Source organism: Candoia aspera, chromosome 14, assembly GCF_035149785.1.
Source record: "Candoia aspera isolate rCanAsp1 chromosome 14, rCanAsp1.hap2, whole genome shotgun sequence".
In the NCBI taxonomy this organism is placed as follows: domain Eukaryota; kingdom Metazoa; phylum Chordata; class Lepidosauria; order Squamata; family Boidae; genus Candoia; species Candoia aspera.
This window is the reverse complement of record NC_086166.1, coordinates 3,614,364-3,640,421: the sequence shown is the minus strand read 5'-3', so window position 1 is coordinate 3,640,421 and position 26,058 is coordinate 3,614,364. Positions and strand designations below refer to the sequence as shown.

The 26,058-nt window shown below is 46.6% G+C and overlaps 1 protein-coding gene across 2 annotated transcripts in view; it reads right to left on the bottom strand.

The window, feature by feature from the left end:
* SDK1 (sidekick cell adhesion molecule 1) overlaps positions 1-21,730 on the bottom strand; it is a 369,862-nt gene extending 348,132 nt beyond the window's left edge. For both annotated transcript variants that reach the window (XM_063315194.1, XM_063315193.1), the window contains exon 1: positions 21,660-21,730. The gene's annotated coding sequence lies outside the window, so the exon portion shown is untranslated. The remainder of the gene's footprint in view (positions 1-21,659) is intronic.
* Between the last annotated feature and the right edge of the window lie 4,328 nt (positions 21,731-26,058).

The following is a 26,058-nucleotide window of genomic DNA, read 5'->3' as shown; positions in this document are numbered from 1 at the left end:
TGGCAAGAGCGATGGCACAGATATCCTTGTGTTTGCAGCAAACTTCTTCAATTCGTAACTTTAACGGTTCATCACAAGCAGCATAAACACACAAATTAGTGCTGTTGTTTTTTAAGAAGTACAATCCACAGGCTGCTTGTGATTTACTCCTGTGGCAAAGTATAATACAGATTTCTTCTTCAGAGTCCAGAATCTTATTTCAGGTACACATAGATGAGTATCTTTGCGTTGCCTAATCTTTTACCATCAATAATTAGAAATGCACTTCTGCCGAATATAGGATAGTGGGATATCTTACAACGTTTTCCATCAAGTTGCCTCAGCTTTTAGAAAGTCAGAGAGCCTCATGAGTCATTGCATGTGAAGCCATACTTTCTGCTGCTTGTTCAGACTGTCAGTTGATCTTTTTTTAACAAACATTTTGACCAGGAAACAGGAGGTGGAAGGATCCGATCCTTGGAACTGAGCTCCTTTTACTCCAAAATTCTAGTCAAATATTTGGCCATTATCCATATTAATGGAAAGCAAATCCTTTGTGTAAGTTAACTGGGGCATTATTGCAAAATCATAGCTCATACATGATGTGAAGCTTTCTAGTTTGCTTCAGTTCTGGAACAGAGAAGCATAGACCTCTATTTGATACAGAAGAGAAAATCTTCTGAAAATTCTTCATATTGACAAGAATAAAATTTATTGCCCAAGAAATGTTGTATGCAATTGATTATATGCCATCAAGTTGTTGCTGACTCTTAGCGACCACCTGGATAGTTTTTCTACATGATGATCTGTCCCCAACCGGGTCTTTCAGGTCTTCAAATGGTGTACCCATCACCACTGTAACTACAAAATGAAGCTGAGAAGATCACTTAAGTCTGGGTTATTTTGGGGAATAATTAAAATTGAAAATTCTCTATTAAAGTTGTACTTGCATATGATAATTCTTGAGGAACCAAATAGATCATGAAGAAATCTGAATTATGAGACAGCTTATTTGTTGCAGTGATGACTCTAAAGGCCATCAGATATAATTAATATTAATTCAGATTCTGAAATCTCTTTTTACTGTTGTCTTTAAAAAGTTCTTCAGTTCAAACTGAATTGGCCATAGCTACCAAGGGACCTAGTGGATATTACTAATTTTAACCCTAAGCAATATTCTTACAATGTTTTACAAAAGACATTGGCAGCAAGGAAATTCAGTAAAATGGTAGAATTCACTTGGTTAAAAATTTCAATGCTGATTCTAATGGTATTTCCTCTATTTAGGCATGCACAACAGTATATTACTGGAACAATAAAATCATATACACATCTAATTAGAATGGCCATTTATTTAGAAGAGGCACACTTCATTACTTTTATTAACAAAAATCACTTTAAACTATATGAAAATGTAAAGAGAGAGTCTTAAATCAGTTATATGGCCTTAACTTACTTAAATTAAAAACAACATTCGGCAAATAGAGAAGCAGCATTAAAACTAATCTAATTTCTCAAAGAGCTGCAGGTTTGTAGATTAAGGATCCTAACTGCTATACTCATCTGTTTGATTTGTCTGAAATATTTAGCTACTGATTATGCTTTAATCTAAGTTAACAGTTGGAAATCAAAATTTTGAAGGCACTGTGAGAATAATTAGGAAAACACAATGAAATCAACTACCACCTAAAATTTCATTAAGTGTTGTCTCTATACATTTATTCCATGGGGAAAACAGAAAAAAAGGGTTTTCAAATAAGCCAGAAAGGTTATTTACAGTCACCTTTATCGTAATTTACAGGGCAACCGTGTGGCCCTTAGGTGCATAGCTGAGCGAGTTATTAGGGATTTGCTTCCATGCAGGACTGTAGACTTTTCTAAGTCTACAAGGGAGTTGCAACCTGCTTCCTCACTGAATCCAGACTCCCTCTACTGGACTTGTACAAAAGAGACAGTTTGCTCCTTTTCTTCTGCGCAGTGTAACTAGTCAGCTGTAGGGAAAGCAACCTCTGAAAAAAGAATTATTTCCTTTTTATTTGAGCGATGGCTTTGCATGCTTAGCGCCTGCAAATCGTTCTCAGAAGATGAACTGAGCGAATTTATCTACTCACCAGCCAAATGTGGTTGTGCTAAATTGCTTCTGGCTTCTTGGCGTACACATGGCTCATAGAAGCACTCGGAATGCCGGGTCATGGTGCTTTTTTTCTTTTTTAGTGAGCAACTGGCAAAATTATTCAAAAGAGAGAGACTAACAAAGCAACAGGGCCAAGAAGCCCCTCAACTCTGAGTATCTCCCCCTATTCCATGCCTTTCAGTGCTAGTCAGCCTTTCTTGGTTTATATTTTTACTTTATTGGACTGGCGATACCACTGATGCTCCTTAGCTGTATTTGGTGCATAAGCAGCAAAATCATCTCCAGATCCTTCCTTCTTTAACCTCCCAACTGTAGGGTTGCATTCACATGATGCACTGAATCATAAACTAGACCACCACATTTTAGGCTAATGTGTGACCTCAGCCCAAGTCTACAGTTCAATGTGTTGTATAAATCGAGAAAACTGGGTTGGCTGACAAAACCATGTTTAAGTTATCTAACCACCCAGTCCCTCTTTGGGGGGAGATGGGCAGTAACAAAATTTGAATAATAACTAAATAAATATATCATATCATATCATATCATATATCATATCATATCAACACAGTCTAAAACTTAAACCAAGTTCCCAGCTAGACACAAAAGAGTATCTATCTACTCTCCTGGCTCTTTCAGAAAAAACATCCCAATCTCTGCAGCAGCTGTATAAACACTGATTTTTGCTACAGGAGTCAAATAAACAATCTAGCACTTAGCAGTGCCCTGTTTTTTTAGCAAAGGGTTGCCTATGGTGTATGTGCAGCTATGGGGCAGGGTAGATGCCACCTCTACGTGGCCTCTGCTGCTTCTGCCCAAAAACTGGACATTGCAATCTGGCACGGGCCAAGCACTTGTGCAAAAGCATCAACAGTGGTTTACACACACACACACACACACACACCCTTGCAACTTGGCAACACTGCAAAATTTTGGTGGCAGAGCTCCAGTAGCTGCAGGGAAGGCTTTGGAAGACTGCTTCATCATGCCTGAGGGCAAGGTGTACAATTAAGCCCTGATTTCAGAGGAAAAACAGTTTTGTTCCAATGGGAGGCCTGTATTATTGATGTTGTGAATGTATAACTGTATAATTAACATTAACACCAGGGTGTGTAAATACAGTCCATTCAGCTGTTGCTATGACACTGCTAAGACACCAACATTTTTAACAGACAAGACTCTGATGGACACTTAAGTGCCAACGGGTAAGTTCGTGATTACCAAGAGATGCAACAGCTACTAATGCGACAGGTTATTTTAAAAAAAAACATGCCTGTACAATCAAGAAAGCAAAAACTATTCTCTGCAGTTTGCTTACTTTCTTACTTAGTAAACTTTGACGGTTTAATAATCCAGGCAATGGATTAGTTTCTTCCTTTTGAAGGATGTGGTGATAGATGAAGTTGAAGGTTTGGTATTTTGACCAACGTTCAGAATTCTTCCCATTTAAGCATGAGAAAAATGGCAGATGCCATGTACTGTTTTTGCTTCTGTTTCTTAGAATTAACTTAAGATGGAAGCCCCAACAGTGTGACTGAAGCTCTGCATGTTTTGTACCTGCACCACCCATACAGGTCACCATTTTAACCGTATCTTGCAGGCACCCCTGAGCCTAACGAAGTTTAACACGCTGACTTCCAACTCAGCAATTATTTTTAGTTGGTACTTGTTATTACCACTTATAAAACAAATAGTTAAAGCCTTAACTAGTCTTATGCTTCAAAGAGGAAACCACTTACAAGTTGAGGACTCTGCTAGCACACTCATTCTGGAAATTGTAATAGGGTTTCACCTTCTTGCTGGCTTCCTGGGTTGTTGTTGTTTTAAGTAGAACAATGGACACAATTATTTAACGTGTAATTCCACATTGCTTATAAAGGTTCTTTCCAGTAACCTGGCAACGTAGCAGTGCTAGGGAATTGTACCAGTGAGTCATGGCTTTCTTCAGCCAACTGGAAAAAGAGTTAACTTCAAAGATTGCCTTAGCAACCCTCCTACTATATTATTGTATTGCTATTCCTGAGAATTAAGTACTTTTTGCTTTAATAACATGGAAGGGGGCAGAGGAAGATTAAAAAGGACAGAATATTTGTGTCACGTCACAATTGTGATAAACTAGCAATTAAGTCTCTCTGTATATATACCTAGCAGGATATCTTGTCCAAGGAATTAGTCTTACTGGCCAGAAAGCAAGATTCGCTCATTGTACTACAGCATGTTTAAGCATTTATTAACATAATAAACCACAGCGGCTAGGTTTCCACAATATGCAAATTCATAAACATGTTGCAAACCAGAATGGTTGGATTTACACATCAGCTATCGACAATAAAGGAAGCAGCAGTCAAGAAGCATGCCACAGGCTAGCATTTGGTAGGTAGCACTTAAGAACAGACATATTCCTCGGAACAGACATTGAGATGCTGAAGCATGCCTATGCCTACAAGATCCGAATCATGCAGATATTGATTTAACCTGTGACACTCTATGAAAATGAAAGTTGGACTCAGCCATGAAGTTTAGGGGTGAGCTTGGCCAAACGCTTCCTTTCATCCTCACGTAACCCAATGAGCTGTAAGGATTCGCAGCAGGAGAACCTTGTAACGTCTCCAAGCTCCTGGGAGGAAGGACCAAGAACACCGTCAGCATTATCAGCAGCCATAGTTCCCTCCCCCTCCACCCATCTTTTTTTTCTCTTGCCTTCACAAGCTGTTAAACTGCCTATATGCCAAGGCAAGAAAAATTAGATAGTTAAACGCTGAGGTCGCAGCACAAAACAGTGAACAACATCCCTTTCCTTTTTCTCTATTGTCCTTTCTTAAACAGTGAAACAGTTTCTGCAGACAAGCCATTTAACATACAGGCCTAATTCAATAGCTGTGTTTGCAAACAGGTGTAGCTGGTTAACCACGGTCTTCTCCATTTACCCAGGCTTACACACAACTCAGTGAACCATACACGGAATGCAGTGGCTCGGTTCACACAGCATGCTGGGATAAAACTGTGGTTGGCTCGTTTGTGGCGGAGGGTGCGTGCAGGATACAGCCCATAACAGTCCACAGTTTGCCACAATGGCGACATCTTAGAATAAGTCCTGATTGCCTACCGTGTGCTTTATTCTCCTGTCTTCTCCTTGTATCTGGCTGAGGAAAGAACAACGCTAAAACGTCTAATTTTGAAAAAATGATTTTTATTCTCTGAATTGACACGTATTCCAAAAAAGACCTGTACGCAACAATTCATTCTAACCACGGTTAGGTCAAATAAAGCAAGGTTCAATGGCAATTACATATTTTGGTTAAATTAGCAAATATTTGTGAACGGACATGACTGTTTTGTAAGTGGGACTCTCAAATTAAAATTTTTGCACTCTAGCTAAGCAGACTTCAATCCACTCCCTGCTGTTCCTCATACGTTATTTGTGCACATGGATCAATCAACAAAAGATTCCTTAAATTTAGAAAAGAAGTTACACTGGTGTAGCCTCGTTGGTAAGGAGTTAGACTGGGAATGAAGACGCCAAAGCTTCAAATGCAGCCTCCGCAATGGAGTCAGTCAGTCTCTCTCAGCTCAACCTATCTTGGAGGGCTGTTGTTTTGTGGAAAAGCTGAAAGGGGGGGCGCTGTGCATGCCACCTTGATTACATACCTAATAAATACAATAAATAATCAATCGCCACTCAGTTGTGCAATGCTTCAGATGCAAAGGCAAAAAGGTCTTTCCAGGCGACACGCCCACAACTCCTTAAACCAAACAATCCCACGCCGTCCAAGGAAAAAACAAAGCTGCTTTAAAAAGCTGCAGCGGCTACATTTACGCACCAGGGTGTTCCACAGCTCCTTTCTGACTTCAGATCCCTAGACCTACACAGCCCTAGTAAATGTATTTATATACATACAGTCTCAGGTAAGAAACAGCACAAACAGTGGTCTAAAAATGACAGCATGGTTAGAAGCAGACATTAAAACAAATTAAAGGAAATACTCATTTTTAATCAATTTCAACACAGATTTGCATGGTACTTCCTCCAATTCACCAGTGTATCAGAGCTGCCCATTTATGGGCCGATTAAGAGTGCTAGAGTCCAAGCTGTTCCGAGTGCCAACGCCTAGGATTAGAGAAAAGCGATCTGCAATTATGCTTCTTCATTTGCAGGGAGGGGGGGATATACATGCCATCCAGGCTGCCCCTAGCGAACCCCTTCTGTTCCTGCCAGCAAGCTTAGAACGGCAGCCAAGGGATCCAGGGTGTCCCCGTACAGCATCGCTCCGGAGCCCTTTGGGAAATTTAATACAGAAACCAATGAGCCCATTTTGTATGGCATCAGATCAGCCTGCACCCGAGGGATTGACGACTTACAGGGCTCAGCATCCATGTCACTAGATCCTTCCACAGAACTTGGCTATGGCAACTGGCCAGGAGTTCGGCTGACGCTTCCTATTCTTCCACTCATCCCTGTATCTGCCTGCACCACCGGCCTTGTTACACTCACCTCGTCTTCTGCAGTCCACAAGAGGCTACGGGCACTGAAGTTACATGAAATGTTTGCAGATGTCTTTGTTCCGGCCATCCAGCCAGCTCAGACTGTTTCCTTACGCTGACAGCAGAATACGCAGTCCAAATCCTATGAGCTGGCACCTCAAGTGCACTGGTTCATAGGATCTGATCTTCGTCCCCCTAAAACTAAAAACGAGTCATGCTCCAAGTCGGGATAGTAATTATTGTCCCTGGCTGGTTCTACAAGACTGAAAACTATGACTTGGGTTGTTGTTGTTTTTTTCATTCAGCAGCAAATCTGGAAGTCAGGATCAAAGTGGAGATAAGCAGTGGGGAGGAGGAGATTGTCAAAGTTAATAGGATGAAAACTGACAATTATGCTAGAAAGCCTTTGTTAACATCACATGCAGCACAGCCTTCGGAATGCTGCAAATGCTCTTTTCAGCATCTTGATTTACTGAATATTTTCACCCTCCTGGCACCCAGCCATCCGAGCCAGTTTCCCTGCTATTTCACTTGCTGCAAGTGGCGTCAAGAATTTGTGGGCAGCCCGTTGAAAAGCTGCTGCCTCGGGAGGGGCATTTCCCAACTTCCACTGCATCCTGAAGGCCACCATTTTCAATAACCATATGACAAAACACGCCAAAAGATAAATAAAGTTACTTTAGCTGGCCCCAAGTGATAGAAAGCATTTCTGCTAGCTAGACCAAGTATTTATCTAGCAGAGATGCTTTAAGCTTCTCATCAGATTAATATTATCTTTTGAAGCCATATTAAGTAGAACGGATAAACTGAGGAAATAACTTGGTTTGTTTTCAAATACAGCTGTTTTCCCTCTCCATCACAAGGGTTTTAGTTTTGGACCTAGCTTCGCTGCAAGAAAGAAAACTGAGGGAATAAATTGATCTTCTCCCACTAATAACAGAGTGCCTGTTATGTTAGCATGTTGAAAACTAATCTGCTTACATGAATATGTGATAGAAATCAAGCCCAGATATGAATCTTCGGTAAATATCATCACCCTCTATGTTCAACTTTGACTGACAGCTGGATGCCCCATAACAGTATAAATTGACAGATGGGGAAATAAAGGCTGGAATATATCATAATTTACCACATCATCATGCCTATTTGTTTCAGGCTGCAATGATTCTGCAGTAAACGTAACATGCATTAATCCAAAATGAATGACAACCAGAAGTTCCACAGCACCAAGCATACAAACTACTTTTTTATACGGTTTACAGTAGTGTAGGCAGAAAAGGGCTTAGGAAAATTGTAACTTTGCTTCCTAAAAAGAAAACTAAATGCACAGCTGGGCCAAAATATTAGGCTCTGCTCCCACAGATTTTAATGTTTTAAGGTTATTATTACAGTTACCAAATTGTCAACTTGCTTTATACTGCAAACCCCATTGCAGGTACCCCTCACTTAACAATTGGGACCAGAATTTTGGTTGCCAAGTGGTCATTAAGCAAATCCAAGCCAATTTTACAACCTTTTTTGTGGCGGGCGTTAAGCAAATCACCATGGGTGTTAAGCAAACCACATGGTTGTTAAGCGAATCATGCGGTTCCCCATTGATTTTGCTTGCCAGAAGCCAGCCGGGAAAGTAAAAAATAGTGACCACATGCCCACAGGACACTCAACGGTCATAAATGCAAGCCTTCTGCCAAGTGCCCAAATCATGATCATGTGACCACGGGGACGCTGCAACAGCTGTAAGTGTGACAACCAGTTGCAAGTCGGTAAGTCTGAACCGTCACTAAACAAATGGTTGTTAAGTGAGGACTACCTGTAGACACTTTTTCTAGATACAGCAGCTCAGCTCATCAATGTTTTAAGGAAGTAAATGAGTTTGAGGTTCCGTTCCAGGGAAAGGAGACGATCACAACTGAGCCTGGCCTGGGTCACACTTCTGCAGTCACATCGAAACGGGAAGTACTAGGCCAGAGAATTGAGTGTTCCCATTCTTCCCAGGTACAACATGAAAGAATTAGTGTGTGTTGCAACAAAAGAATTAGAACAACAACACACTCATATAAAGAAGTCTGTATACAGCGAATGGATTCCAGCTGAAATTTGACTGCATAAAAAAGTGATTGTTCAGGCAAAACCAAACTGGTTAAATGTAGTATGCTACCTCCAGATGGAAAGATAAATGTGCAGGATGAAAAGCAGACAGGCGTGTACCCTTACTTAGGATGAGATCTGGCATCCAACTAAAGCACCGGTTTAAATATATCCTTAATCAATAGCATACAAACAATAACAAGGAACCACCAGAGCCAGCTGCATTATTTTAATGCCTCATCATCCTCAAAGAAAAATTAACTGAACAGAAATTTTAAAAACAAAGGTTTGGAATTAGAGGCTATGCTAATCTTTGGCCACACAAAAAAGTAATAAGGTAAATAAAGTAGTATTTATTCCAGACAGCTACTAATAAAAAATTATTAAACTTGTAAGCCGCCTGACTCTCAACGACTCTGGGTGGCTCACAACAAAGAAACGTTTATTGGAATAAAAACAAAAGATAAAAAGACAGCAAGCACAATGAAGCAAGCCACACGATACCCACGTTATTAAAACAGAACACGATGCACAGATTTTAATCCAAACTCTGACGTTTTACACAACACCAAGCCAGTTGCCCGTGAAGTGTAATGTGTTTTTCAACAAAACGAAACGAACTAAAATTACAATATTGCACAGCAGTTCAAAGTAGGCATCAGAGTGATCGACGCCAGACTGGGAACAATTCTGGGCAAATGGGTGGTGATGTATTGCAGCATCAATGCTTCAAATTTTAAAACCCCTGGGACACCTGGAACTGGTCATCTGTCAAAGGAGGTCTGAACATTCGTTGCTTTTGGTATTCAAAGGAGCTTCCCACTGTCCGGCAATGCGGGGAGCATTTTCAACACCTGTTTGGAGATCTGCCATTGCCATAAAACTATTATTAAGAAAAGCAAAAGTATTATTTAAGTACGACTTATCTACTAGGAGGAGAAATAAAGAAAGGACAACTCATTTTCAGAGAAGGGCATCGTATGTAGTTTCCGCAAAAAAACCCAAAAACTCCTAGCCAGATTTTTTTTTCCATTTAATTGACATGTACACAAACTCTATCAAACCTCACAACCCATTTTATACTTAACCTAAGTATACAGGAGCTGCTTTCTTATCTTTCAGACAAGTGCTTAAACTCTAGCTGCTTTCCAGAAAAGCTTGGAAGAAGACATCTAAGTTTTCTTGATCTCTGGAATCATTTTAGAATTCTTAAAAAAAAATGCAGCAATCCATCATAAAAATAAGAAGAAAAATAAATGTGTTTATCTAGCCCCCCTTCACCAACCTTGAAAGACTATGCAGGGACTAGGCCAGGAGCGACGGGCTGGCAGCTGGATGGAACACCCCAGTATCAGGGCTGAAGATCATACTGGAGAAAGCTTTCCAGCAAATCAACCACCAACCACGTCCTTTTGCTAAGGAAGCAGACAATATGGACGTGCGCGTGAAGCCACCAGCAGTCAACCTCAATGTCAAGGAGGTGTCACCTTTTTCAGCTAAGATTTGTCAAGACGTCTGAAAAGGAAACAAAATAACTACCCAACTGGAAGTTGGAAAGCCAAACTCTGCCCCTACCTTAACGACAATTCTTCTGTAATAAATGCTAGCTTTGAACAACAGACAAGATCATCAGGCACACTCAAATTATTAGTCTTTCAAGCAGGCAAGTTGTCTACAATCATCCTGAAAATTAACAATTCTCACCAAGCAAAGATTCTAAAATCACCATGTAATTTTCTACTTACCTATAGCAAATAACTGCCTGCGAAGGACCTGCAGGTGTTCCCCGCTCCTTTCCCTAGGATTCCATTACAGCCTTCACCTGCAAAATTTCTCCTTTCCTCCTAGAAGTTGTCAAAGTTGTAGATTTAGCGCCTACAAGGAAAGGCAGCTAAGGCAGATGGCGAGTGAAAAACAGCTAGGGTAGCAGAGCCACAATCAAACGGTTGCTGCTTTTTTGGAGTGATCTTTGGGGATTTGAAATGAAATTCTGGGAGAACGCTCAACCTTTCCACTGCCCAGCTCTTTTTCTTAGAAACATTTCCCCTGTCCCTTTGGAGAATGTATTTTCTCTTCCTTGGTTTCCATACATTTGCTAGTTTGTACACATGATTTTTATCTTTACAAAAGGGAAGGCACCTGAGCAAACAAATTCAATGGTAAAATGCCTAGCAGGAAAGAATTTGAAATCTTACCCTTTCACAGAGCTATCCTGACAACTGTCTTTCTTAACAATTGAAGGGAAATGAGGAGCTGTCCAGTCAACATTACAAATTGCTGCAATGTGGTGTTCAATGGGATGGCTAGTGCCCTAAAGTGCTCGTCCCACGCAAGGACTGAATTAGATCATAGCCATCTGGACTTTATGTTTATCTATATTTATTAGTTATTTGTAATTGTATTTTAGATAGTGTATTTTTATATGTTGTAATTATATTGTATATATATTGTTTTATTGATTATTTTGTTGTAAACTGCCCAGAGTCCCTCTGGTGGGAAGAGACGGGTGATGACAAATTTGATAGATAGATAGATAGATAGATAGATAGAGAGAGAGAGAGAGAGAGAGATAAGAAATTCTGGTTTAAGCTCAAAAAAAAAAAAGTCAGACAGGATGTGATTGGACAGAGGAAAACTGCATTGGGAGAAATAGAAGGAAGCCAAGACTTCTATCTGCCATGTACTGTAGTATAATGTAGGCACAGAGTGCAGGAAGGAGGACAGATTGATAGGTGGGGAAAGTTTCCAGGGAGGAAGGACTAGAGCAGGGTTTCTTCACCAGAGCTCCATGGCACCCTCGGGTTCCACGAGAGGTCCCTAGGGGTTCCCTGGGAGATCACAATTTATTTAAAAAATTATTTCAAATTCGGGCAAGTTCATATTGAAGAGGTAAGCTTTATTCTTTATTTTCAGTTGAAGAACACTGTTCATGCATATCTACAGGCCTACCCATGAAACAAATATAATCATTTTGTAACTTCTGGCCTATCTTTGAGCATGAATGGGCAGGGGTCCCCCGAGGCCTGGAAAATATTTCCAGGGTTCCTCCGGGGTCAAAAGGTGGAGAAAGGCTGGCCTGGAGAATGAAAGTGAGACACAGATGGAAAAAACAAAAGATTGTGCTTCCAAGCCGTAGGGCAAACTCTCCTGGTAAAATGAGCCATGAATTGGGCAGATGGGAAAGAGGACAAGCCAGATTGCAATGAGGAAGGGAAAGGTGCAATAATAGAGATGGATCAGGTTGCAGGGCAGGATGCACGATCTTTTCCAGGCAAGGTGGAGGCTGTGCTCCAAAAAGTGGATACGACTAGGACAATATTAATATTATACATCAGGTGTGTATGTAAGGGTACGTAAATTCAACACATCCATCACTGCAAATCAGGGTACACAACAGAAAGAAAAGGATGGAAAATAAAGATCATGAAGACATGGTGGGAATGAAGCATGAGTGGTATGCAGATGTCCTTATTCTATTAAGTTAAGGATGTTCACAGCCGTGGGCTGTGGCACCCTGCAAGACAAGTCTTTGAGCCTTAGATATTCACACAGTGTAGTAAGGACTTAACAGATGCCATCTGTTGCACTGGAACAAGTTCCTTTTCCAGGCCTGTAAGGTAGTTGCAGGAGCCTGTATTCCCCAGCCACAGGCCAGTAATCATGGATGACAGGAGTGGGAGCCAACATCATCTAGATCGGGGTCCCTCAACCTTGGCAACTCGAAGCTGTGCAGACTTCAACTCCCAGAATTCCCCAGCCAGCAAATTCTGGGAGTCGAAGTCCGCACAGCTTCGAGTTGCCCAAGGTTGAGGGACCCCGATCTAGCAGGTCAGGGGTCCTGTTGTAGGACCAAATATTTCCAATCCATGAAAGCTTTCCACTGCAAATCCGCTGGTTTAGTCCTCCTACCCTTTGCCACGATTAAAGCAAATACCACCACACCATCCTTCACTACGTCACTTTGAGGTCACTGCTGGCCTTAGTAATTAACAAAAGATCTGGAAGTTGGAGGCAGTTCAATAATACTTTGCCTGAACTAGATTTTTAAAAAAAACATATTTGCACGGCTGTTGAAAAAAATACCCCAAGCCCTTCTATGTGATATCACATCACTTTATGTATCAGAAAGAACAGATGGTGCTAATTCTATCCCCAACCTGGCTACCTGCATTGCCAGGCTCCAAATAGACCAGGCGGAAATCCTGCCAATTTCAAAGCAGCGTTAGAGATGTTGTGTGTTGGAATCAGGAGTGGATAAATTGTCAATTAGATTGCCACATCCCAGAATGTAATGGGACAGAGAGGCAGGAACATCACCTTGCAAAGCTTGTTATTGAAGTCGATAGTAAAGGTAAAGGTTTCCCTTGACATGAAGTCCAGTTGTGTCCGACTCTAGGGGGCGGTGCTCATCTCCGTTTCAAAGCCGAAGATCCGGCGTTTGTCCATAGACACTTCCTCTGTGGTCATGTGGCAGGCATGACTAAACGGAATGCTGCTACCTGCCCGCCGAAGCGGTGCCTATTAATCGACTCACACTGGCATGTTTTCGAACTGCTAGGTTGGCAGGAGCTGGGACTGGCAACAGGAGCTCACCCCGTCACGTGGATTCGAACCGCCGACCTTCTGATCAGCAAGCTCAGCAGCTCAGCGGTTTAACCCGCAGTGCCACCGCATCCCTATTAAAGTCAATAGGGGGAGGAAAAAGCCTCTATTCCCTTTTCCTGTTCTTCACTGACTTCAATTTAAGTCCTAAGGCCAGTCATTCTAGGTAATGCCTAGAGGCTCATCTCTAGGGCTGTTCTGTCACCAGCCCTCTTTCCAGATTCAGGGGACATGAAGCTGACTGGGGACAGTAGTAGAATAAATCCGTCTATTCTGTTAGCAGATGGGTTGGCAGCACATAAAGTCTATTAAAATGGTTTGTGGAGAAAGCCACAATATTCTGAACTAGCCTCATGGAAAACAATCTGTTGTATCTGAGGAAAATGAAGTGTTTTATGCTAATGTTTGAAAGAGAACCATGTTGCAGTGGCTGACTTTCTAAATGCCATTACTCTGTTCTCGGCGATCTGGTACCAAACCATTTGGTCCCACAAGAAATGTTATTATTTGCCTTTTAGAATATACTGCATTGCCTCTAGCCACAGCTGCAAAAGAAGTACACAGCTGTCAAAACCTGTAAGTTTAAAAAAGCACGCTGCATTCACAGAATGATGAATGATGAACGATCAGAACCATGGATCAGGATCACTTATTCCTCCCCAAACACTTTTGATTATTGCATAAAGTATTTTCCCTCTTTAAAAGAAATAATAGAATAAAATCCAGGCCATCAATATAATCTACAAAGTTGCATTACTCCTATTGTGTGGAAACTTCAAAAGGTTCCTGTTTTATAGGTGTAAAGATAAAGGTAAAGGTTTCCCTTGACGTAAAGTCCAGTCGTGTCCGACTCTAGGGGGCGGTGCTCATCTCCGTTTCTAAGCCTTAGAGCCGGCGTTGTCATAGACACTTCCGGGTCATGTGGCCAGCATGACTCACGGAACGCCGTTACCTTCCCGCCGAAGCGGTACCAATTAATCTACTCACATTTTCATGTTTTCGAACTGCTAGGTGAGCAGGAGCTGGGACTAGCAACGGGAGCTCACCCCGCCGCGCGGTTTCGAACCGCCGACCTTCCGATCGACAGCTCAGCAGTTTAACCCGCAGCGCCACCATGTACTGAGTCACAAAACACCATCCCATTTTTATATACCATTATCAGACAGGCCGGACCCTTATCTGGACCTTTAGTACTAGTATCATGTGCAAGTCTGTCCATTTTTCTGACTTACACAAGTCCAAAGAAAGATCAGATTGTCACTGCACACGCACGACAGCTTAAACCAGTGTTTCTCAACCTCAGCAACTTTAAGGTGTGTGGACTCAAACTCCCAGAATTCCCCAGCCAGCATGGGTAGGGAATTCTGGGAGTTGGAAGTCCACACGTCTTAAGCTGCTGAGGCTGAGAAACACTGGCTTGAACAGTGAGAAGTAAAAAAGCCTCTCTAGATGTTATAGGTGGAAAGCAGAAGAGGAGAAGGATTTCCTGGGCAAGTGTATTGTTCTCGTGTTTTGCAGGCCAATAAATACAATAGAGTTTCTTGACAATGATAATACATCAATTTCTATATTATCATCACCCTTCTCAAGTAAAAGCTGAAATAGTATTTTTCTGTCAGTTGTTCAGATTCATCTTGGCTACAAGGAGAAAACTTTGTTTTTACCATCCAGGTGTGAAGTTAGGTTAAAAAAAACAACAACAAAGATGCCAACTTCAACATTGTTTAAGACAACAAACTGCTGGTGCTTGGTGGAGAGACCAACCTCAAGGGGCTGAGCATTTCCACCTGTCTCCCCCATTGCCACCCCTGGGGGTAGTAGCAGTGACACCACTCCAAGAGATCAGATACCTCCCACTCGTCCTCTGCCAACATGCTGGCAAGGTGGCAAAAAGAATTCCAGGCCACTCTGGAAAATATAGTTTCCACAAAGGTTGTTGCCAATATAACACAAATACACACAAAATTAAGGCAACTGGGGTGGGGAGGGAAACTATCCAAATTATCTCCATATTCTTCTATTAGTAGAGTGAGTAGAAATATTTCTCAAGTACCAACAGCCATCCCAGCGCTGGTTTTATTTTCATTCAAGAATATTCCTCAAAGAAGGTTATTAATACAGGTAGGGTTTCCTCGATGTAAAGTCCAGTCGTGTCTGACTCTAGGGGGCGGTGCTCATCTCCGTTTCTAAGCCTTGGAGCCGGCATTGTCCGAAGACACTTCCGGGTCATGTGGCCAGCATGACGACTCGGAACGCCGTTACCTTCCCGCTGAAGCGGTACCTATTGATCTACTCACATTTGCATGTTTTCGAACTGCTTGGTGTGCAGAAGCTGGGACGAGCAACGGGAGCTCACCCCGCCGCGCGGTTTCGAACCGCCAACCTTCCGATCGGCAGCTCAGCGGTTTAACCCGCAGCGCCACCACGTCCCTCTATTAATACAGGTAGTCCTTGACTTATAACCACAATTGGGACTGGAACTTTGGTCGGTAAGTGAGGCATCATGCGACTGCGCCCAATATAACACCTTTCATGCCACAGTTGTTAAGTGAATCACATGGTCATTCAGTGAATCCAGCTTCTCCCATTGATTTTGCTTGTCAGAAGCTGGCTGGGAAGGTCTCAAATGGCAATCACATGACCGCAGGGTGCTGCAGCCATGTAAATACATGCTGGGTGCCAAATGCCCAAATTTTGATCATGTGACTGTGGGGACACCGCAGTGGTTGTTAAGTGTGAGGACTGATCGTAAGTCACTTTTTCCAGTGCCATCGTAACTTTGAACGGTCGCTAAACGAACGGTTCTAAGTCGAAGACTACCTGTATGCATTTTGCAACCATCTGAAATGAAGCACTAGGAAAGTAGTCTCGGTCGTGAACTGCAACTCCAGCCCCCCCTCCCCGCAAAAAAGCTGTTAAAAATTCTGACCTGGTGATTTGCAGCCTGTGAGGAGAAATTTCAACAGTCTTTCTACACTGTATCTTTGGCTATACTGTGACTTCTCATACATTTTCCTGCCTTTTACTGGGTAACAAATTTGTAAACTGAGCATTATTTTCAAATTCTTCATCCTCTGTGTGTTAAATGCTGTTTCCGTTCTATGAAATCATTAAAATTAACACATTTGCCAATGCTACCAGTTCATACGTTTTATGTCTTAAAAGCCCCATTGTCACATAAAAATATGTTCCTCTTCCATCAGTTTTCCTGGTTCTAATAAAGCATATGGAACATTAATCTCACTTTAAGTATTCAGCTCTTTATACCATTTTAAATTAAAGATTTGATCAAGTGTCATAAAACATTGCACCAACATCTCTTTAATCTAAAAAACCCTGGCAAGTTCTCTTTCTTTAAACATTGAAGTACTGTTTTACATTAAAGAATGCTTAAAGCTATACACTGTGCTTTTATTTCCCTAAAAAAAATCAGCTCAGCTCCTGTTGTTAAGTGCCAAAGAAAGTAATTTGTTGAGGCCATCTTTCAATGCTTAAAAAATGCTTATTATTGAAGAGTATGTTGAAAGATGTCCTATGGTATAATATGCCTTTCCCTTTAACAATTCTCATTGTATTGAAGTAAATAAGTAAGTAAGTAAGCAAGCAAGTGTTTATTAGCTAAGGTCAACATCTTACACTGGGCCTCGTAGCTCACAAGAAACCAATTTCAGGCCAGGTACATGGGACTTACGTGGTCCCGTTGAGTTGCCCAAGAGCAACAGTATTTGGATTGCGAACATCCAGATGACCGCCAAAAGGCAGCAAAAAGGTATAGAAAAGATTAACTCTTGCCGCCATTCAGTGGTTGTCTCAGTAGGCTACACTCCCTGGTTGACAAGCAAGCAGGTACATTCCATCCCAGTTATTCTTCTGGACCACCTTCCTGGGTAGATCCAAGTAGGCCTGTGTAGGGCTTGTTCCACTGATTCTATTGGTCGGTTAGTAGGATCACCAAGGCCAGGCAGGGTTGTGGAGGGTCTTGGCCTCTCCTCGCCCCTCGTGCCTCTAGTGGCCAATTAAAATCAAGAAATCCCAACTGAGGCACTTGTTCCTTCAGCAGTTGGACCACTTCATCCAGGGCAGGCCATCTTGCTAGTTTTCAGGCCCGAAAACCACCTTACTCCCTTTATCTTGGATTCAGCTGCAATTTGCCAGCTCTCACCCAACCTATTGCAGCCTTCAGGCAACTGTCAAAATACCTGCACAACCTCTCTTAATCTTAATCCAGGTAGAAAAAGGGAGATGGAGTTCAGCAGCATTAGCAAACAATTAGTGTGCTGTGGCTTCTGGTGACTATTAGATAACACTGATAATTGGTTAATTATTGTGATGTCATTAATGTATGTTGTTCATGCAAGGGGCTTACAGTGAAATGATGGAGGTGGCATAAAGGCGTTCATAATGAATAAATAAATAAAAACTAACAACATGGAACTTCAAATTTCGGGATGACTGCTTCCAGCAGCTCCATGTAGACGTTGAACAGCAGGGCAAGAAAGAAAAGAACCCTGTGGGCCTCCACAACTCATCTCTTCGGGGGTCAAACAGAATTCCTCCATTGCCACGCTGATGGTGGTTCCACAGGTAGCAATGGCACTGCCATAGCACAGTGCCCCCAAATCCCAACCAACCGAGACAATCCAGCAGGAGTTCAAGAGAATCAACATTCCCCATCCCTCTCCCTCAGCAAAGGTCCCCAGTCCGGACAACCAAAGTGGTTTCTGTTATAGCCAGGGCTGAAATCTGTCCAATAGCCAGCTTCTTCGAAGTACACTTGTAACTCAATAGCCACCTCTCTCTTTTCTTGGGGTGCCAGTATTTTGGACATAAGCTAGGGGCATGTGGTCACTAAGAAAAAAAAATAACACTCAAAAGAAAGAACTTTTTCAAAAGTGGAAGGACTAAGAGTCTTTCTTTGTGGCTTTATGATCAACCAGCACTTGGAATCAATTTAAATTTGATCGTCTGCATTTTACACGCTGCTTCAAATAATCTTCCTTGTGAGTCTTTGGGCAAAAGGCCTCTAATCAATTTCAGTTGTAGACCTGCAAAGAGGTTCCCACAGCCATTTGGGAGGCCTCTGGACTAATCAACAAATCACATCCAAAGTAAATTGTTCATGTATCTGTTTCTTTTTCACAACCTGTTTAGTAACAATGTGCTTAATGCCTTTTATGTATGTGACTAATCTATAATTTGCTACATTGTTACATTGTTACATTGTGTATGTTTGTACTCAGTTTCTGGCCTTCTTGGAAGGAAGTTACTTTGTATGAAAATCTGCTCTCATCTGCAGGGGAAACAAAATACTCAGGGAGAGCAGCAGAAAACAAAAACTGTTCAAAAAGTCAGTTAAGAACATGCACTAGTAAAAAAGAGCACTGAAAATACTCCGGGGAATATAAATTCTGAAACAGATCTGCTTGGCACATGTAGAACCAAAAGAGACCAAGGTTTGTCCCACTGATCTCCAAGTCTCTTTCAGATGCTAAGTAATAGGAAATTAACATAATCCTCAAATTAAGTCCACTAATCATAACAAATAACATGAACGATTTACCAGCTTCAGCATTACAAGATTACAGTCAATTAGAACCCAAAGATCAACAGCATGATTCCAGATAGCCAAACGCTTTGCTTTCTAACGGATCTACGGAAACCCCTTCTGAAACCGAACATTTCAAAACCAGCTTGCAAATACGGTATCCGTAGCTGTTGCTTAAGTAGGGGGGGGGGGAGTCAGAAGTTCTGTTAAGCATATTCAAGCTTTAAAAGACAAGGACCCCAGCCTCCGTCTGTAAATTAGCAGCCTACTCATGCGCCCAAGCAGGCCAAAGTCCTTACACGAAGCAAGGTAACTAGAGGCACACAGTTTTGGGGGGCGGGGGACATTGTCATCTCCCACCTTGATGACATAACTTCAAATGGTAATGATTATTACAGATCCACAGATAAAAATCAATACAACTTAAGAAGCAAGAAATGATTACACTGAGTGCTGCCAATGCCAGAAAATTGGAATGACAAACTCTAAACTATTTTGCTATGCTACTCCACTTCAGGTGAGAATCTTTACAAGCTGAAAAGTGCTTGACTCTTCCCCAGAAGAGCCTCTGGCAATTTGCTCTCGCCCAGATGCCCTGAATTGCGTCAGTTTCACCCCAAAGGCCACCAGCTTGGGGAAGGCATCTCTGAAATACTGAACCATTTGCCCAAGCCACCATGTTTATTTTACTGAGTGATTTAGCGGTATCACCATATGTCTGGTTTCTTCTCAGAAAGAATTCACACAAACTTTTAGCAACGTATCGTATCAATGTTTACGACATGAATCCCGTAGCCCGCTTCCACACTTTAAATGGCAGTTTTGTGATCCCTTAAAAACTGATGAAAAGGACAGGTTTTTGTGGACTCCTCTAAATTCACCGAAGTTTGTATCATAAAGATGTTGGTTTTCAAGATGGGGCTGCTTGTAACAGACTTATTAATAGCTTATAGCAAGGCTTTCCACGTTGTTGGTCTGTTTATTTTGAGTGGCTAACCCCAACCCTTGCAAAAGAGTCCCAGGTTCCTCCCCAGTTCAACCATTTGAAGGACCACCAAAAGTTCCAGTCGTTTCACTTTAAAAGATGAACTTCCATGACAGTGGGGTCCTTTAGTCATGGAAAGATTCAGTTCTAATAAGGGAAGTAAATCAACTTAGGGGACAAGGAAACACCGCCTCATGATTTGAACAAGCTGGGTTTGTTCCATGTGCTCCTCTCTAAATCATGAGGTTTTCAGAGAGCTATGAAAGAAATGCTTGATAATAACCAACACATCATTAGCACTTCCTGAAATGAAGTGGTCCTGTCTCACTGGGTCACTTGAGCACTGGTCAAAACACACCAGCAGCTGAATCACCAGTCCGTAGGTCAGCATCAGTGAGTTCTTAAGTGCTTAATGCAGTTATCCCCTGGAAATGTGATTTCCTGGCTTAGCTATGCATGCATGGTGACCGTTACAAGTGTGCTACATTTCAGACAGTGGCCCTGGCTTTATTCAGAAGGTCATTTATTTTCCAGGCCATAACATTGCACGACCAAGGAACATCTTCAATAACTGTGAAACAGCATCGCTCCGTTTCTTAAAGCTACAGAACACCAGAGCTTCTAAAACTTCTGGGAACATATTCTAGTCCTGGGTACATTCAAGCCATTTCCACGGAGTATACTGAGATTTGCTTCCAAATCACTGTTGCACCAGGCTGCAGACTTGTTTTGCCTTGACTGCTCCCAAATGCTCCAGTCTGGTATTAACTAATCAGGGAGGAGATGCACTTTGCCAGGGAAAATGAAAGTTGCTTTCACTCTTCAACCAGAGAAAAACAATATCTGAAAGGTCATTTTAATTGATTCAAGCACATGCATACAAAACCGGCTTCACTGTGGACTTCAAGAAATCTCGTTTAAATACCCGTTCAAATATTTATCTTCCAAAAGGTCATGATGATATTTATCCAAAAAAAAAGGGTGGTGGTGGTAAAACAAAATACAAGGGAAGTGGCCACTTTAACTTGAGGGAAGATTATACACGGATTTGGAGCAAGCTTGCCAATATTTAGCAAAGCTTTGCAGCTTCGCCCTCTCGCGTTCCTCGGGATGAGGAGGGAGGGGGGACTTGCCCACCCGGGGGAAAGGGGTGGGGGGGCCGCTGGGCGCTCAGGGCCGGAAGGGAAACTTCCGAGGGGCGGGCGAGGACGAGCAGCGGGGTTCGCCCTCCCCTCCCCAAGAGCCCCGCGGCTGGAGGGCGGCTTCGCTCCTCGCCGGGTCCCGGAGCGCCGGGCCGGCCACCTGCCCCGCGACGCCTCGGAGGGAGCGCGCAAGGCCGGGCCGCTCCGACCCGGGAAGCGCGTCACCGGACAGAAGGAACGCCCGCGGCCGGGCGCCCCCGCAGCCGGACCCGAGCGGCGCCGCGCTGGCTGGCTGGCTGGCTGGCTGGCTGGCCGGCCGCCTGCCCGGTGCTGCTCGGCGCGGGGGACGGGGCTGCTCGGGCGGCGCATCCCCGCGGAGACGCCGGGCTCGGCCCTCCCGGGAGCCGGCGCCGCCTCGCCCCCATCCACCCCGCCTGCGGCGTCCGGGCCGGCCGCCGGGCGAGCAGCTGCGAAGCCCCGCCGCCTCGGCCGCCCGCTCCCGGCGTAGCTGCCCGGGCCGGCCGGCCGCTGGCTCTCCGGAGAGGCGGGCGGGCGGGCGGGCGGGCAGAAGTTCCGCTTCCGCGCCGGCGGCGGAATTGCAGCCTCGTCCCGGCTGCGGCGAAGTGAAGGGGGGGGGGGGGCAGCGGGGGGGGGCGAGCAGGACAGTCGCGCCGGCCCGAGCGGAGCGGGCGCCCAGCCGCTTACCTTGCGCCAGGGCGCGCCACACGTGGAGCTGCAGCCAGAGGAACGCCCACCAGCCCCGGCGGCGGCGGCGGGAGGAGGCGGCGGCGGCGGCCGGCGGGGAGAGGCGGCCGCCGCCGCCGCGGCAGAAGTTTAACTTTATCCGCGCTCGGCCGCGCCCGCACCCGCCGCCGGTCCGCCGCGGAGCGCCCCGGTCCGCCGCGCTGCGGGGCCCGGCCGCGGGGCTGCGCGCAGAGTCCCCGCGGGGGCGCGGGCCGCCGCCGGAGCCCGCCCGGGGTCGCCGGGGCTGGGGAGCGCCGCGCCCCCCCATGGTGGCCCGGCGGGGGGCGCCCGGAGCAGCGGGCGGGGAGGCAGAGCGCGTCGGTCCTGCGGGCTGCGCCGTTGTCGTCGCCGTCGTCCTCGTCCCGGCGGAGAGGCTGCCGCGGGCCGCTTAGCTCGCCTGGCGACGGGCTTCCCCGGCGCGGAGCTGCTCCCTCGTTGCGCCGGGCAGGCGAGCCCGAGACCGCGGCGAAGCAGGCGGCGGCGCCGGCGGCTCCATCTCCGCCGCCGCGGCGTGCGCCTCCCTTCCCTGCTGCAAGGCTGGAGGAAGCGGCGGCGGCGGCGGCGGCGGCTGGCTCTGCCCTGCCTGGCGCTTCAGCCTCGTCTGCCCGCCGCCGTGCTCCGGGGTGGTGGCGCCGCCGCCCGAGTGGGAACTTGGCGAAGTCCTGCGCACCGCGGCCGGGCGCCGGGGCTCCGGTCCCTCCCGGGCTGCTGTTGCTGCCGCCGCCGCCGCGCCCCGACGAGCCACCAGCCTCCTTGCACGCGCGGGGGGAGCCACCCGCTGGCGCCTCGCCTGGCACGGGAGGCTGGGGGAGCCCCGCCGCCTACAGGTGAAGCCGAGCCTGGCTGGAGCCGGAGGAGCGCCGCCGCCGCCGCTGCCGCTCTCCCGGCGAGCTGCGCCACCAGTGACCCGCCGGCGGGGGGGCGGCGGCGGAAGATCTGCTCGAGTTTCCCTCCCGCGAGAGGCAGCGGCGCGGGCGGAGGGGACGCCCCCCTCGCCGCCCAGCCAGGTCCGGGGCGGGGGACACACGCCCGTCGGTCGAGGGGGCAGGAGGGCGGCCGGGGGGTGTTGCCCCGAGGCGGGCTCCGCTGGGCTCCGGCGGCGTCCCTCGTTGCGCAAGCCTGGCAGGAGGAGGAATCTCCCTGCAGCGCCGGAGCTGTAAACACGAGAAGGAGAGGAGGAGGAAGGGATTACGACTCTCGCACCATGAGCCCATCGCTGAGCCGCGCGCATCCCGCTTTTATCCGAACCCCTCGCTGGCCGGGCAGGGAGCAGCTCCCGGGCCTGCTTGGAAAGGGGGTGCCCCCCCCTTCATTTTAAACTCTTTCCTCCCTTCTGAGTTTTGCCCCACCCAGTCCAAGACAGCAGAAGAAGATCCCAATTTTGGCCCTTCCCTCTTGACGTCCCATCTGGGGAGCAGCTGGGGATGGGCCCTCCTTTCCCTGGTCTGAATGGGCTGCTTTGTGTGTGGGTGGGGGTGTGTGCATGCCTTCAGCCATTGTTGACTCCTGGTGAGTGCCTGGACCAGTCCCTGCAGTTTTCTTGGCAAGGTTTTTCAGAAGTGGTTTGCCATTGCCTCCTTCCTAGGGCCGAGAGAAAGGGGCTGGCCCAAGGTTGCCCAGCTGGCTTTGGGTCTAGAATGCATGGTCTTTCCGTTTCCAGCCTGGTGTCTTAACCAAGACACCCAACTGCCTCTCTGCTAGGCATGCCATAGGCAGGCACAGTCTATGGTGGAAGAAGGGTTTCCTCCTGTGTAAATACACCGACTCAGGCTGCAGAGCCAATTTACATACCTAACTGATCCCAGATCTGTTACAGCTTTTTCTGCTCATCCAGGGCCCAATGCATTGACCTGACCAAGCCATCTGTTTGCCCAGAGAAGTCCTACCGATGGCAAGGGAACTGGCTGGCCTGGGAAAAAGACGTCGGGCTGCAAAAATTTGTCCCGGGCTGCTTCTGCAAAAGCAGCCCTCAATCCTGCTGTCTAACTAACCCTGAATGACCCTGGGCCTTATTTAGGGGTAACTTAAACCGCCCAGAGTCCCTCTGGTGAGAGGAGATGGGCTGTGACAAATTTGATAGATAGATAGATAGATAACTTCAACCTGGCCCATTTTAATCCTTTCCCTTCTTCCATCCCATCCTTTCCTAACTTAATGCTTCCACCCATTCACTTTCCCCCGACATTTGTTTATTATTTATTTATAAAAATGAGGGTGGGATATAAAATAAATAAATAAAGGAACCCTTTTCAGCTCTGCGTCTCCCTTTTCCTTGGCCCCTTGTAAGGAGACCCCCAATCTGCCCTCCTATCCTACCCCACAGGGCGATTGTGAGAATCAAGAACCAGGAGCCCAGGAAAGCCGGTCAAAAGTCTGTTCTGTATCCCCAGCAATGGGCTGGAACCTGGGAGACCCCCCTCCCCATTTTAAGGGGCTACAACTATCCCACCCGCTGACGCCCCTTCTGCGCCTAAAAAGTGCCTTCCAAGGCGCCCTAAATTGCCAGGGGAAATTCAGCGGCTCCTCTCAGGGAGATTCGCACAATGGCTGGCCTTCGGACGGGTTTGGTACAGGCTTCGATTTCTGCAGGAATGCAGGGAGCTACTGTACGGACAAGGGTTGATGCAGTTGCAGATACGCATCTGCAGGCTCGCGCTGGGTGGAATCTGCACGTGCGCACGTGCGCAAAGCACACAGCTACGGGCGGGGTTGTGTGCGCGTGTTACACGCATGCATCTATAGACCCCCTGAGAGACCTTTTCTGCCCCGTGCATCTCTTTTATGGAAATGTGGCGCTACAGATTATACGCACACGCGTGTTTCTAGAGAAAGGGGCGACTTATGTGTGCCTAGGTACACAACGTAGGTTGTAGGCTTTTACACACTTTCGCCTCGCCTGAGGAGAGCGGCAGCCGCGCGTCCGCCCTCCCCGCCTCGACCTGCCAAGCGCGCAAGCCTTTCCCGCGCGGCGCTCCCGCCCCGCCCACTTCCCGAGCGCCCCTCGCTCGCCGATTGGACGGCCAAGCGCCCGAGGGGCGCGGCGGCAGCGAGCGAGCGCTTTCCCTGCCTAACGGCTGAGAGCGCGCGCGCCTCAGCCCGGCGCGCCTGCGCACTCCCCTGCCCGGCCTGCCGGAGGGCTGGCTCGGAAGCCCTCGCGCTCAGCTCGGCGCCGCCTCCGCCGCGCCCCCTACAGGCTGGCAGGGGAGCGGCGCCGCGCCGCGCGGAAGAGACCCGCCCTCGGCCCGGGAAGGGAAGGGCCGCGGCGATGCAGCTGCGCCAGCGGTGCAGCGCCAGCGCGGGGGGTGCGCGGCTGCGTCCGGTTCGTCTTTGCGAGGCGGCAGACCGGGCTGGTCAAAGGGCGGCCGCGGTTTTAATTTGATTTTATTGTTTTGGGCGCCGCGGGGGCTGCTTGGCACCCCTTCAGCAAACTTGGAGGCGCGGTGCCCGGGTGGCACGGAGGGTGCCCTCCTTCCTCCCTTTTGCACCCCGCGAGGGCTTCTGCGATGAAATATTTCATGATGGAGCTGTGCCACCCCGCAGAACCCCGCTGCACGACCGCGCACGTGGCCGGGTGGCGTCTGAACGGGGAGCCCGGGAAGGCTTTGGCGGGGCTGGAAGGGACATTCGCGTCCAAGCAGCCCCTTCCCCGCGAAGCTTGCGGAAGAAGCGGGGGAAGACCTCTGCCAGTCGAACGGATCCCCCCCAACCCATTTTCTGCTTTTCCTTCTGCCCAGCAGACCCCAGTCTCCCCGTGCGTTGCCTCGTTGCAGGCGCTTGCATTTCACATCCCCCCCCAAACCCCTCCCCATTACAGCACAGAAAAGGAACCAATTGTTCAGAAGGTCCGAGAATATTCATGGGTTTGCTGTATTTATTCCATGCAGGGGGCGTCACTTTTCTACCCCAAAGCTGTAAGAACGACAACAGAACGCCCTGTTACCTGCAGGTGAAGTTAGAAACAAATTAAATGGTCTGGGAGCCTGTGGTGGAAGCAGGATGGCGACGTTTGCAAACGATTCAGACTGTAAAGTGCAGCCTCTTCTTCCCCCCCCTCCAAAATATTCTGAAAACTGGGGAGGTTTTAGCCTTATTAATTGTTGGCTCACTTTTTTGTCAGATAAAAATTGCCAAGAGGGTGGATGTGGTTTCTGCAATGTTCTGCAGAGTTTTCTCAACTTCCCAATCTAGTTTGTAGGAGTCCTGTTGGTCCCACATCGGTGTATTAACCAGATCTGGTCCTGCTTAGCTTTTAAAAGATCAGCCCACTTCAGCCAGGTGGCTTGGATCCCCCTTGAGATCATCCAAGTGAGCCTCAAGATTAGGCACCATTTGTAGGTAAAGCCTCATGTTGGCATCTTCT